This window comes from Pseudoliparis swirei, chromosome 5 (genome assembly GCF_029220125.1).
Source record: "Pseudoliparis swirei isolate HS2019 ecotype Mariana Trench chromosome 5, NWPU_hadal_v1, whole genome shotgun sequence".
NCBI lineage: Eukaryota > Metazoa > Chordata > Actinopteri > Perciformes > Liparidae > Pseudoliparis > Pseudoliparis swirei.
In genome coordinates, this window is record NC_079392.1 from 26,865,994 (window position 1) to 26,878,920 (window position 12,927).

General features: G+C 49.3%; 1 long non-coding RNA gene and 1 other non-coding gene across 2 annotated transcripts; both read right to left on the reverse strand.

Annotated features, from left to right (window-relative positions):
* Positions 1–2,687: 2,687 nt before the first annotated feature.
* On the reverse strand, positions 2,688–2,793 carry LOC130194551 (U6 spliceosomal RNA). The gene has a single exon (XR_008831879.1). It is a non-coding gene; the product is annotated as a U6 spliceosomal RNA (small nuclear RNA).
* On the reverse strand, positions 2,725–3,341 carry LOC130193413 (uncharacterized). Its single transcript, XR_008831642.1, has 2 exons — positions 3,297–3,341; positions 2,725–3,137 (listed from the first exon to the last, which is right to left on the reverse strand). It is a non-coding gene; the product is annotated as an uncharacterized LOC130193413 (long non-coding RNA).
* Positions 3,342–12,927: the final 9,586 nt, after the last annotated feature.

Here is a 12,927-nt window from a genome sequence, read left to right on the forward strand (position 1 = left end):
TATTTCACCTAGGTCCTAAAATGGCCTTGTGTAATTAGATACAGTATATTATCATAAATAAAGTGTGTATGTGCTGATCTGGAGTCAGTTTGGTAGGATTTTGGTAGAAATAAATTTCATTTAAAATATGGATTTTTATTTAAAGATATTCATGTAATTGGCATGCAAAATAGGTCTACCCAAACCAGCGGACAAAAAATTCAACCCGCGGCAACACTTCAAAAGTAGCCCAATTCCGCAGGAAAACCGCAGACCTGGCAACACTGCTGGCAGGGTATGAGAGTGAAGTAAGTGTTTGCGTGACACGGAGTTTCAGAGGAAAGCTCCTTTCAGCTCCCTGGTCATTGCGTCGTTGGTTGGTACAGGTTCACGTTAGCATATTTACTTTGAGAGAAAGAAATTGTATTTTCGTGGAAAAACTTTTAAAATATCTAGAAATTTCCACATACACACAAAATGGGGTTTTGACAGAGCAAAAAATACTAATACATTGTTCAAGTTTCAGAAACATTTTGGGACTGCTATTTGAGTTGAGCAGTTACAATACAGATTGATTGATGGTTGAGGGGTGTTGCGTGACACGGGGTTTCAGAGGACTGGCTCCTCAACTCCCTGTTCACTGCGTCATTGGTTGAAATTGGTTGGTACAAGTTTACTTTAGTAGATTTACTTTGAGAGAAAGAAAAACATTTTTAATTTAGTCTAATTTTTTTACATTTCCAAATACATGGGGTTTTGACAAGGACGGAGCAACAACAAAAACACTCAACTTTTGGGCCCAGAGTGACGGGACATACTTTTTTAAAAAAAGAAAAAAAAGTAGAACAATTATTTAAAGTTTCAAAAGTTAACACATCTGTTCTTTATTGGGCCAAATTAACATTTTGATAGCTGGCACAGTTTTCATGTCATCATTGTTCAAGTTTCAGGAACATTTGGGGACCGTTTCAGATGTTTGTAATGGTGGAAGATAAAATGTCTGATATTGCATGACATCCCAGTAACGTTAAGGTCCAGGTGAAGCAGAAGGTAGAGTGCCCTTAGCTTCTGTACGGAGTCGTATTCACCAGGGAATCTGAATATTTGAGTTGCAGTTACAATACAGATTGTTGTGGTTGTTGTGTGACACGGAGTTTCAGAGGACTAGCTCCCTTCATACTGTACCGAGTATAATTTGAACACAGAGACCGAGACTCCATTTCCCCTTAAATAATAAAGGAACTGAATAAACAACAAACCCATCTCTGATCATGAAACTATTGCAAATAAGTTACATGCTCTTTTTTTTTGTAGACTCAGAATCGGAACTTGCAAACAATTCTAAACCAGTAGAACTGACAAAACACGGTGGACCAGACCGCTCTAAATCCATTTTACGTCAAAGAAGTTCATCTTGAGAAAACAAAATTCTGGATCACTTCAGTAGCTCAGAAGGCTTTAAGGACGTCCGAAACCTTGATTTTGCACGGATAAGCAAATACAGAATCAAAAACTCTCACGCAGTTTGATTTTTTAATCAACACTATCTATTAATTTTTGGGGGCAATTGAGTTTCCCCACTGGGCTGTAATAAAGTTGTTCTAATTCCAATAGACTTCAAGGAATAAACCAACTAGGTTACCCACACAAACAAAACCAAGGGGCTGTGGTGGCGAGCAGCCAACATTCAAGCGAGCAACCTCTGTCTTCAGGTGTTGCCTTTTTATAGCACCTCCAGGCTCAGGTGAGGCTCATCAACTGATGAACAGCCTGAAGGACAAAAGAAAAAGCAAACAGGACCCACCCCTAGTGGAAGGGAGGGGGCCAACAGGACCCACCCCTCATGGAAGGGAGGAGTCACAAGAGAAAAAGGAAAGATTATTGTAATTTGGTTTAAAAAAATAATAAGAATTTGACTTTTTCTCTTTCATTTTGCATGTATTATTAAATAACTGCAATATTACCGGGCCAAATTAACATTTTGATAGCTAGCACCGTTTTCATGTCATGGTTGTTTAAGTTTCAGGAACATTTGGGGACCGTTTCAGATGTTTGTAATGGTGAAAGAAAAAATATCTGCCATTGCATGACATCCCAGTAACATTGAGGTCCAGGTGAAGCAGAAGGTAGAGTGCCCTTAGCTTCTACACTGAGTCGTATTCACCAGTGAAACTGAATATTTGAGTTGTGTACAGTTACAATACAGATTGAGGGGTGTTGCGTGACACGGAGTTTCAGAGGACTGGCTGTTCACAACTCCCTGGTCACTGCGTCATTGGTTGAAATTGGTTGGTACAAGTTTACTTTAGCATATTTACTTTGAGAGAAAGAAAAGATGATTGTAATTTGGTAGAAAAACGTTGTACATTTCTAGAAATGTCCACATACACACACATGGGGTGCCTGCACTACCATGACACATCAGGGAAACAGACGAGGTTTGGTGGAGGAAACAGAAAGTTTGAACCTTTGAACACGGAACATAAAACGTGAGGACGATGCTCTCCAGCATAGTGATGCATTTCTAAACATATACAGTCTGCTTGCTGTGGACAGGAGAAGCAGAGCTCCAGCGGACTGTCCTCTTGACGTCACAGGCAGTCTGCTCTGCTGCAGTACCGGCAGCGGCCACGGTGGCGCTGTTTCACCCAAATATGAAGAAATCAACAACAAAATATATCAAATCATAAATAAATGATAATTTAACAATAAATAAGGAACGCTTCACGAATTTGCGTGTCATCCTTGCGCAGGGGCCATGCTAATCTTCTCTGTATCGTTCCAATTTTAGTATATGTGCTATCGAAATAACACAACTATACTATGTTCCTGAGGGGTATATGAGGCCTTCTACCCGCAGAGGGCCTCTATCAGGGTGCTGGAGCCGGGACCACGTGAGGGAACCGACAACCGGGTTTAAACGCCCCTCTCTCTGGGCAGGAAACACAGAAACACAGGTCTGGGAGCTGCCCTGAACTGCACTCGGGTCCAGAACCTGGTCTTACGCGGTCTGACCCACTTCAGGTTCTGCCCGCCCTGCTGAGGAACCCAAGAGGCTGCTGGGAAATCTTCCGGAGAGGCAGTCTACGTCACTGGGTCAGGATTGGTGAGCGGCCGACGAGAGGACAGAAGGATCTCTCACAGCTCCGCCCACATTCCTGAGACGGGAGGAGGAGAGAGAGAGAGAGGTTGAGGATCCACAACGACAGAAATGTGTTTTAAACAACCAGGACTGTTTCTATTATCTCTTCACATTATGTGGGTTCTTCCTGCTTTACTACTTCCTGTTTTTATTTGGTGCAGTTTCACAAACTCACCAGCAGGCGGCGCACTATGACCGCTGTGTGGAGAGAGAGGCGCTGCGGAACGAGGGAAACTAAATGAAAATGTGTAAATTATGTTGCTCTTTAGTGTTTGTCATTAATAAATGTTATAAATGCTTAAAACGGTGTAAAAATAAAGTAAATAAACGTATTGTAACGTTCATCGTGTTTCTCTTCATAAACAATTGTAAATAAACATGAAGAACACTTTTTAGATTTTATGAAACAATAATCATAATATTATTTACAAAGGAAACCCCACAGGCAGGAGGAGTTACGGGAGTTTGAATTATTCACTTTCTACAATTAAATTCAGAAATCTAACAATTTGATATTTGTTTTGCTTTTTCATTCAAAGTTCTCTGCACAACAAACATGAATTGGCATTTTATTAAATCAGGAGTTCATATGAACACATTGGGAACACAAGCAGCAGTGTTTCAATAAAAAAAAAAAACTCTGACTCTTCTACTACTACGAGTGTACTCATCCAACACTCCCCCCCCCCCTCCTCTGTGTGAGCCACTGCTTTTTAAAATTGTTTTAAAATGTATTTATTGTAAGACAAAACAAAGACACATCACCAAGAGGATGACAAGACAGGGAGAAATAAAGCCATCAAAACACGCTTTAGTCAGAGCACTGTGAGCCTTTAGGAGATGAAACAAACACAGAAGATGAGTAGGTTATTTATCTCAGGAACCAGACAAACTCAAACTTGATCTAACAGAAGAAGCCCCATGTTGCTCCTCCAGACCTCTCTGTGAGACACAGGAAGCGCAGACTGAGCCTCAAAACTATCTTCCTTCTCCCTGGGTTCTCCCTGGGTTCTCCCTGGGTTCTCCCTGGGTTCTCCCTGGGTTCTCCCTGGGTTCTCCCTGGGTTCTCCCTGGGTTCTCCACAATACAGATTGACGGTTGAGGGGTGTTGCGTGACACGTAGTTTCAGAGGACTGGCTCCTCAACTCCCTGGTCACTGCGTCATTGGTTGAAATTGGTTGATACAAGTTTACTTTAGCATATTTACTTTGAGAGAAAGAAAAGATGATTGTAATTTGGGAGACAAATTTTAAAAATAATCTTTTATTTAGCGTGTATTATTAAATAACTGCAATATTACCGGGGCATGTGATCTAAAAGGATTTCATCTCCACTTTAATGTTTATACACTACTGTGCTCCAACACGTGGAAAATGCTACTGTACATACACAAGCAGCCGTTAGCTTCTTGGTTCCTATAGGGCAGTGGTTCCCAAACTTTTTAGGCCACGCACCCCCTTCTACATCCCGACTGGGTTCACGCACCCCCAATCCCCCACACCTTAAAAAACCCAAAATTTTTGGGGAAAAAAAGGGGTTTGGGAATTTTTTTTTAAAAAAAATTTTTTTTTAAAAAAAGGGGTTTTTAAAAAAAAAAGGGGGGGGGCCTTTTTTTGCTTTACCTTTTTCCCAAAATTTTAAAAAACCCGATTAAAAAAAAGGCCCAAAAAAAAAATAAAAAACCCCCCAAAAATTTTTTAAAAAAAGGGGGGCCAAAGGGGGGGGAAAAAGGGGGGGGGAAAAAAGAGAATTAAAAAGGGGGGGGTAAAAATTAAATTTTCCCAAACCCAAAAAAACTTTTGGGGGGAAATTTTAAAAATTTGGGGGGGCCCTTTTCCCCCCCCAAATTTTAAAAAAAAATTTTTTTGTTTTTAAAATTTTTTAAATTTTTTTTTTAATTTTTTTCCCCCCCCCACCCCCCCCTTTTTGGGGCCCCCCCGGGGGGGGGGGGCCCCCCCCCAAAAAAAAAGGGGGTTTTTGGGGGAAAAAAAAAAAAGGGGGGTTTTTTAAAAAATTTTTTCCCAAAAAAAATTTTAAAATTTAAATTTTTTTAAAAAAAAAAAAAATTTTTTTTTTTTTAAAAATTTTTTTTTGTTTTTCCCCCCCCTTTTTTTTTTTTTTTTTTAAAAAAAATTTTTTTTTTTTAAAATTTTTTTAAAAAAAAAAAAATTTTTTTTTTTTAAAAAATTTAAAAAAAAAAAAAAACCCCCAAAACCCCCGCCCAAAAAAGGGGGGAAAAACCCGGGAAAAAAAAAGGGGGGGGGTTTTTTAAATTTTCCCCCCCGGGGTTTTTTTTTTTTTTCCCCCTTTTTCCTTGGATTTTCACCCAAAATTTTTAAACCCCCCGGGTTTTAAAATTTTTTCCCGGGGGGGGGGAATTTGGGGGGCCCCCCGGGGAATTTCCCTTTTGGGGGGGCCCCCCCCCCAAAAAATTTTTAATTTAAAAATTTTTTTAAAAAAAAATTTTTTTTTAAAAAATTTTTTAAAATTTTCCCCTTTTTCCCCCCCCCCCCCTTTTTCCCCCCCCCCCCCTTTTTTCCCCCCCCCTTGGGGGGCCCCCCCCCCTTTTTCCCCCCAAAAAAAAAACCCCCCCCCCCCCAAAAAAAACAAACCCCCAAAAAGGGGTTTTTTTTAAAAAAAAAAATAAACCTTTTTGGGTTTTTTTAAAAAAAAACCCCCCTTTTTTTCCCCCCCCGGGGGGAAAAAAAAAAAATTTTTTTTAAAAAGGGGGGGGCCCAAATTTTTTTAATTTTGGGGGGGGAAAAAAAAAAATTTTCCCCCGGGAAAAAAAAAAAAAAAAATTTGCAAAAGGAAAAAAAGGGGAAAACCCTTTTTTTGGGGGGGCCCCCCCTTTTGGGGAAAAAAAAGTTTTGGCCCCTTTTTTCCCCCAGTTTAAAGGGCCCCCCCACCCCAAAACCCCCAAAAACCCCCAAAAGGCCCCCCCCCCCTCCAAAAGGGGCCCCCCCCCCCCCCCTTTTTTTTTGGGGGGGGGGTTTTTTTAAAATTTTTTCCAAAAAAAATTTTTTTTTTAAAAAATTTTTTTTTTAAAAAAACCCCCCCCCCTTTTCCCTTAAAACCCCCCTTTTTTTGGGGGGGCCCCCCCTTTTTTTCCCCCCCCGGGCCCCCTTTCCCCCCCCCCCCCCTTTTTTTGGGGGGGGGGCCCCTTTTTTTAAGGTTTCCCCCCCCCCCCTTTTCCCCGCCCCCCCCCAAACCCCCCCCCCCCCCCCCCCCCCCCCAACCCCCTTCCCCCTTCCCCCCCCTGGGAAAATTCCCCCCTTTTTTTGGGGGGGGGGGGTGGAAAAAATTTTCCCTTTTTTGGAAAAGGGGTGGGGAAAAAGGGGGGGGGCCCCTTAAAAAAGGGGGGTTTTTTTCCCCCCCCCCCCGGGGCCCCCCCCCTTCCCCCCCGGGGGGGGGCCCCCCCCCCCCGGGGGGGGGGAGGGGGGGGGGGGCCCCCCGGGGGGGGACCGGGGGGGGCCGGGGTGGGGGGGGAACCCGGTTGGGGGGGGGGGGCCCCCCGGGGGGGGGAAAGGGGGGGGGGGGCCCCCCGGGGGGGCCCCCCCGGGGAAACCGGGGGGAAACCCCGGCCCCCCTTTTTTAAAAAAGGGTTTTAAATTTTTTTTTGGGGGGGTTTTTGGGGGCCCCTTTTTTTAAAAACCCCCCGGGGGGGGGGGCCCAAAACCCCCTTTTTGGGGGGGGCCCGGGGGCCCCGGGGGGCCCCCGGGGGGAAAACCGGGGTGGGCCCCCCCGGGGGGGAAAACCCCGGGGGGGGCCCCCCGGGGGGGGGCCCCCCCCTTTGGGGGGGGCCCGGGGGGCCCCCCCCCGGGGTTTTCCCCCCAAGGGGCCCCTTTTCCCCCCCCCCCCGGGGGGGGGAACCCCCCCCCCCCCCCCCCCCCCAAAAAGGAAAGGGGGGGGGGCCCCCCCGGGGGGGGGGCCCCCCAAGGGGGGGGGGGGGAAAAAAAGGGGGCCCCCCCGGGGAAAAAGGGGGCCCCCCCCCGGGGGGGGGGGGCCGGGGCCCGGGGGGGCCCCAAACCCCCCCCCCCCCCCCCCCCCCTTCCCCCCCCCCCCCCCCTTCCCCCCCCCTTTTCCCCCCCCGGGGGCCGGGGGGGGGGCCCCCCCCCCGGGGGGGGAAAAAAACCCCTTAAAACCCCCGGGGGGAAAAAAAAAAACCCCCCCCCCCCCTCCGGGCCCCCCGGTCCCCTTGGGGAACCGGTTGTCCCGGGGGTTGGGGGGCCCCCCCCAGGGGGGGGGCCCCTTTTTGGGCCCCCCCCGGGTGGGCCGGGGCCCCCCCCCCCCCCCCAAGGGGGTTTTAAGGGGTGGGGCCCCCCCGGGGGGGAAAAAAAGGGGGGGGGCCCCCCCGGGGGAAAAAAAGGGGGGAAAAACCTCAAAAATTAACCTTTTTGGGGGCACCCCCCCTTTTGGGGGGGGGAAAAAGGGGGGGGGGGGGGGGCCTCAGGGGGGGGGGCCCCCCCCCTTTACCCCCCCCCCAGGGGGGGCCCCGGGGGGTTCCCCGGGGGGGGGCCCCCCCCCCTTCCGGGGCCCAGGGGCCCCCTTTTTGGGGGGGCCCCCCCCCCGGGCCCCCCTTTGGGCCCCCAGGGCCCCCCCCCCCAAAAAAGGGGGGGCGGCCCCAAATGGGGGGGGGCCCCCCCCTTTTCCCCCCGGGGCCCCCCCCCCCCCCAGCCCGGGCCGGGGGGGGGGGAAAAAAAAAAGGGGTTGGTGGGCCCCGGGGGGGGTTTCCCCCCAGGGCCAAGGGGCCCCCCGGCCCCCCCCGACCGGGGGGAAAACCCTTAGGGGGCCCTCCCCCGGGGGGGGGGCCCCCCCGGGGTTTTCCCCCCCGGGGGCCCCCCGGGGCCCCCCCGGGGGCCCCCCAAAAAAAAAACCCCCCCCGTCCCCGGGGGTTTTTAAAAAAACCCCCTTTGGGGGCCCGAAAAATTTTTTTTTTAAAAAAAAATTTTTCCGGGGGGGGCCCCCCTTTTTTTTTTCCCCCATTTTGGGGGCCCCCTTTTTTGGGGGGAAAAATATTTTTGGGGGAAAAACGGGGCCCCCCCCCCCCCGGGGGGGGGGGGGGGGGGTTTTGGGGGCCGGGGGGAAAAAAAGGGGGGAAAAACCCCCCCCCGGGGGGGGGTTTTCCCCCCGCCCCCCCCGGGGAAACCCTTTAAAACCCCCCCCCCGGGGGAAAAAAAAAACCCCCCGGCCCCCCGGGGGAAAAAAATTTGGGGGGCCCCCCAAAAAAAAACCCCCTTTCCCCCCTTTTTTTTTTTTTGGGGGGGGGGCCCCCCCCCCAAAAACCCCCCTTTTTTTTTTTCCCCGGGGTTTTTGGGGCCTTTTTTTACCGGGCCCCCCCCCCAACCCCCCCTTAATTTCCCCCGGGAAAAATTTTTTGGACCGGAAACCCCCAAAGGGGCCCTTCCCCTTCCCCCGGGGGGGGGGCCGGCCCAACCCTTTTCCCCCGGGGGGCCCCGGGGTTTTTGGGAAAGGGGGGCCCCGGGGGCCCCCCAATTTGGAAAAAAACCCCCCCCCCAAAAAAAAGGGGGGGGAGGGGAAAGGGGGGCCCGGGGGAACCCCAAAACCCCCGGGGGGGGGGGGCCCCCCCCCGGGGGAAAAATGGCCCCCCGGGGGTCCCCTTTGGGGGGGTTTTTTTGTCCCGGGGAAAAAAAACCCCCCCCCCCCCCGGGGGGTTTCCCCAGGTTTTAAAAAAAAACCCCAAAAAACCCCCCCCCCAAAAACCCCAAAAAAACCCCCCCTTTTTTTCTTTTGGGGGGAAAAAAGGGGTTTTGGCCCCGGGCCCCCGGGGGGGGAGGGGGGGAAAAAAAAAAAATTAAAAGGAAAACAATTTAAAAGGGGGGAAAAAAAAAAAAAACTGGTTTTTGGGGGGCCCCCTTTTAAAAAAAATTTGGGGCCCCAAAATTTTTTGGGGGGGAAAAAAAATTTTAAAACCAAACCCAAAAAAAAAAAAAAAAAAAACCCCGGGGGGGGGGAAAAAAAAAAAAATTTTCCCGGGAAAACCTTTTTTGGGAAAAAAAAAACCCCCCCCGGGAAAAAAAAAACCCCCAAAAAACCTGTAATTTTTAAAAAATTTCAACCCCAAAAAACCCCCCAAAAAAAAACCCCCCTTTTCCCCTTTTTTTGGGAATTTTTTTAAAAAAAAAAATTTTTTTTTTCCCCCCTTTCCCCCCACCCCCAAAAAAACCCCCCCCCCCTTTTTTTTAAAAAGGGGGGAAAAAAAAAAAAACCCCCCCAAAAAAAAATTTAAATTTTTTTTTTGGGGCCCAAAAAAAGGCCCCCGGGGGGGGCGGCCCCGGGGGTTTTTTTCCCCCCGGGCCCCGGGCCCGTTTGGGGGGGGGGGCCCCCCGGGGGCCCCCCCGGGGGGGTTTTTTTTTTTGGGGGGGGCCTTTTCCCCCCGGGGCCCCCCCCCGGGGGGGGGCCCCCCGGGGGGGCCCCAAAAAACCTGGGGAATTTTTAAAAAAAAAAAAAAAAATTTTTCCCCCCAAAAAAAAAAAAGAAAACCCTTTTTTCAAAAAAATTTTTAAAAAAAAAAAAAAAAAATTAAAAATTTAAAAAATTTTTCCCCCCCCAAAAACCCCAAAAAAAATTTTTTAAAAAAAGGGGGCCTTTAAAAACCGGGGTTTTTTAAAAAAAAGGGGAAAAAAAAAAAATTTTTAAAAAAGGGGGCCCAAAAATTTTTTTAAAAAAAATTAAAAAAAGGGAAAAAAAAAAAGGGAAAGGGAAAAGGGGGAAAAAAAAAAAAAAAAGGGGGGGGGGGGAAAAAAAAGGGGGGGGGGGAAAGGGGAAAAATTTTGGGGGTTTTTTTAAAAGGGGGGGCCAAAAAGGGGGGGGGGCCCGGGGGGGGGTTTTTTAAAAAAAAAAGGGGGGGGGGGGAAAAAAAGGAAAAAAAGGGGAAAAAAATTTTTTTGGGGGGGGAGGGGGGGGAAAGGGAAAAGGGGGAAGGGGGAAAGGGGGGGGGCCCCGGGGGGGGGGGAAAAAAGGGGGGGGGAAAAGGGGGGAAAAAAAGGGGGCCCCGGGGGAAAAAAAATTTCCTTTTTTGGGGGGGGGGAAAAAAAAAAAGGGGAAAAAGGGGGGGGGGGGGGGGAAAAAAAAAACCCCGGGGGGCCAAAGGGGGGAGGGACCCCGGGGGGGGGGGGGGGAAAGGGGGGGGAAAAAAAAAAAAGGGGGGGGGTTTAAAAAAAACCGGGGGGAAAAAAAGGGGGAAAGGGGAAAAAAACCCCCCCCAAAAAGGGGTTTTGGGGGGGGAAAGGGGCCCCGGGGAAAAGGGGTTTAAAAAAAAAGGGGAAAAAAAAAAAACCCCCAAAAAAAAAAGGGGGGGGTTTAAAAATTTAAAAGGGGAAAAAAGGGGGGGGGAAAGGGGGAAAAAAGGGGGGAGGGAAACCCCCCCGGGGGAAGGGAAAAAAAAAGGGGGGAAAAAAAAAAACCCCGGGAGAACGGGAAAAAGGGGGGGACCCAAAAAGGGGGGGGCAGGGAAGGCAAATTTTAAAAAAAAAAAAAGGGCCCCGGGTTTTAAAAAAAAGGGGGGGGGGAAAAAAAAAAACCCAAAAAAATTTTTCCCAAAGGGGGTTTTAAAAAAAAAAGGAAAAAAAAAAAAAAAAAAAAAAAAAAAAAAAGGGGGGGGGGGGGGGGGGGCCCCCCGGGGGGGGCTTTTTTTAAAAAAACCCCGGGGGCCCAAAGGGGGGGAGGGGGAAAAAAAGGAAAAGGGGGAAAAGGGGGGGGAAAATTGGGTTGGGGGGGTTTTTGGGGTTTTGGGGGGAAAAAGGGGGGGAAAAAAAACGGGGGGGGAAAAAAAAAAGGCCCCGGGGAAAAAAAGGGCCCCCAAAAAAAGGGGGAAAAAAAAACCTGAGAGGGAAAAGGGGAAAGGGAAAACAAGGGGGACTTTAAAAAAAACGAAGGAAAAAATTTTTTTTCCCGGGGGGTTTTTAAAAAAGGGGAGGGGGCCCCCGGGGGGGGGGGGGGGGGGGGGGGGGAAAAGAAAAGGAAAAACCCGGGGAAAAAAGGGGGTGGGGGTTTTTTTAAAAACCAAAAAAAAGGGGCCGGGGGGAAAATTGGGGTTGGGGGGGAAAAAACCCCCCCGGGGGGGAAAAAAAAAAAGGGGGGGAAAAGGGAAAAAAAGGGGGTTTTAAAGGGGGGGGCCCCGGGGTTTTTGGGGGGGGCCTTGGGGGGGGGGGAAAAAAAAATTTTCTTTTAAAAATTTAAAGGGGGGGAAAAAAAGGGGGGGAAAAAAAAAAAATTTAAAACCCGGGGGTAAAAAAGGGGGGGGAAAAAAAAAAGAGGGGAAAAAAATCAGGGGGGGGGAAAAAAAAAAAAAAAGGGGGGGGGGGGGGGGGGGGGGGTTGTTTGGGGGGGGGCCCGGGGGAAAAAAAAAAAAAAAATGGGGGGTTTTTTTTTAAAAAAAAAAAATTTAAAAATTTAAAAGGGGGGGGGGAAGGGGGGCCCGGGGAAAAAGGGGGGAAAAAACCCCCCCCCCCCCTTTTTTTTTTTTCCCCCCCCCTTTTTAAAGGGGGTTTTTTTTGGGGGGAAAAAAAATTTTTTTTTTTTTAAAAAAACCCCCCAAAAAAAATTTTTTAAAAAAAATTTTTTTTAAATTTTCCCCCCCCCCCCCAAAACCTTTTCCCAAAAAGGGGGCCCCAAAAAAAGGGGGGGCCCCCCCCCCAAAAAATTCCCCCGGGGTTTTTTTGGGGGGGTTTTTGGGGGTTTTTAAAAAATTTTTCCCTTTGGGGGAAATTTTTACCCAAAAAGAAATTTTTAAAAATTCCCCAAAAAAATTTTTTTTTTTTTTAAAAAAAAGGGGCCCCCCCCAAAAATTTATTTAAATTTAAAAAGGCCTTTTTGGGGGAAAACCCCCCCCGGGGGGGGGGGGGGTTTTTGGGGGCCTTTTAAAACCAAAAGGGGGGGGCCCCCTTTTTTTTTAAAAAAAATTTTCCGGGTTTTTTTGGGTTTTTTGGGGGGGGGTTTTTTTTTGGGGGGATTTTGGGGGGGGGGGAAAACCCGGGGGCCCCCCCCCCCGGGGGGGTTTTTTCCCCCCCTTTTTTTCCCAAACCCCCCCTTGGGAAACCGGGGGGGGGCCCGGGGAACCCCTAAAATTTTTTCTCCCCCCGGGGGGGGAAAAAAATTTTTTTTTGGGAACCCCCCCTTTTTTTTTTTAAAAAAAATCCCTTCCCGGGGGGGGGGGCCCCCTTTGGGGTGGGGGGCCCCCCGGGGGGCCCCCCGGGGGTTCCCGGGGGGGGGGGGGGGCCCCGGTTCCCCCGGGTTCCCCCCCGGGGGGGGGTTTTTTTTTTTTTGGGGGGGGGGTTTTCCCACCCTTTTTTTTTGGGGGGAAAAAATTTTTTTTCCCCCCCGGGAAAGGCCCAAAATTTTTTAAAAATTTTCCCCCCAGGTTTTAAAAACCCCCCCAAAAAACCCCCCCCCCCCCCCCAAAGGGGTTTTTTTTTTGGCCCTTTTTTTCCCCCCCCCCCGGGGGGGGGAAACCCCCCCCTTTTTTAAAAATTTTTTTTTAAAACCCCCCAAAAAAAAAAATTTTTTTTTTTTTTTCCCCCCCCCCTTTTAAAAAAAAAAATTTCCCCCCCGGGGGGCCCCCCCCAAATTCCCCCCAAAAAAAAGGGGGGGGGGGGGGAAAAGGGGGGGGGGGAAAATTTTTGGGGGGGGTTTTTTTTTTTCCCCCTTTTTGGGAAAAAAAAAAAACCCCCCCCCCCCTTAAAAATTTTAAAAAGGGGGGGGTTTTTTTTGTTTTACCCCTTTCCCCCAAAAAAACCCCCCGGGGGTTTCCCAACCCTTTTGGGGCCAATTTTGGAAGGGGGTTT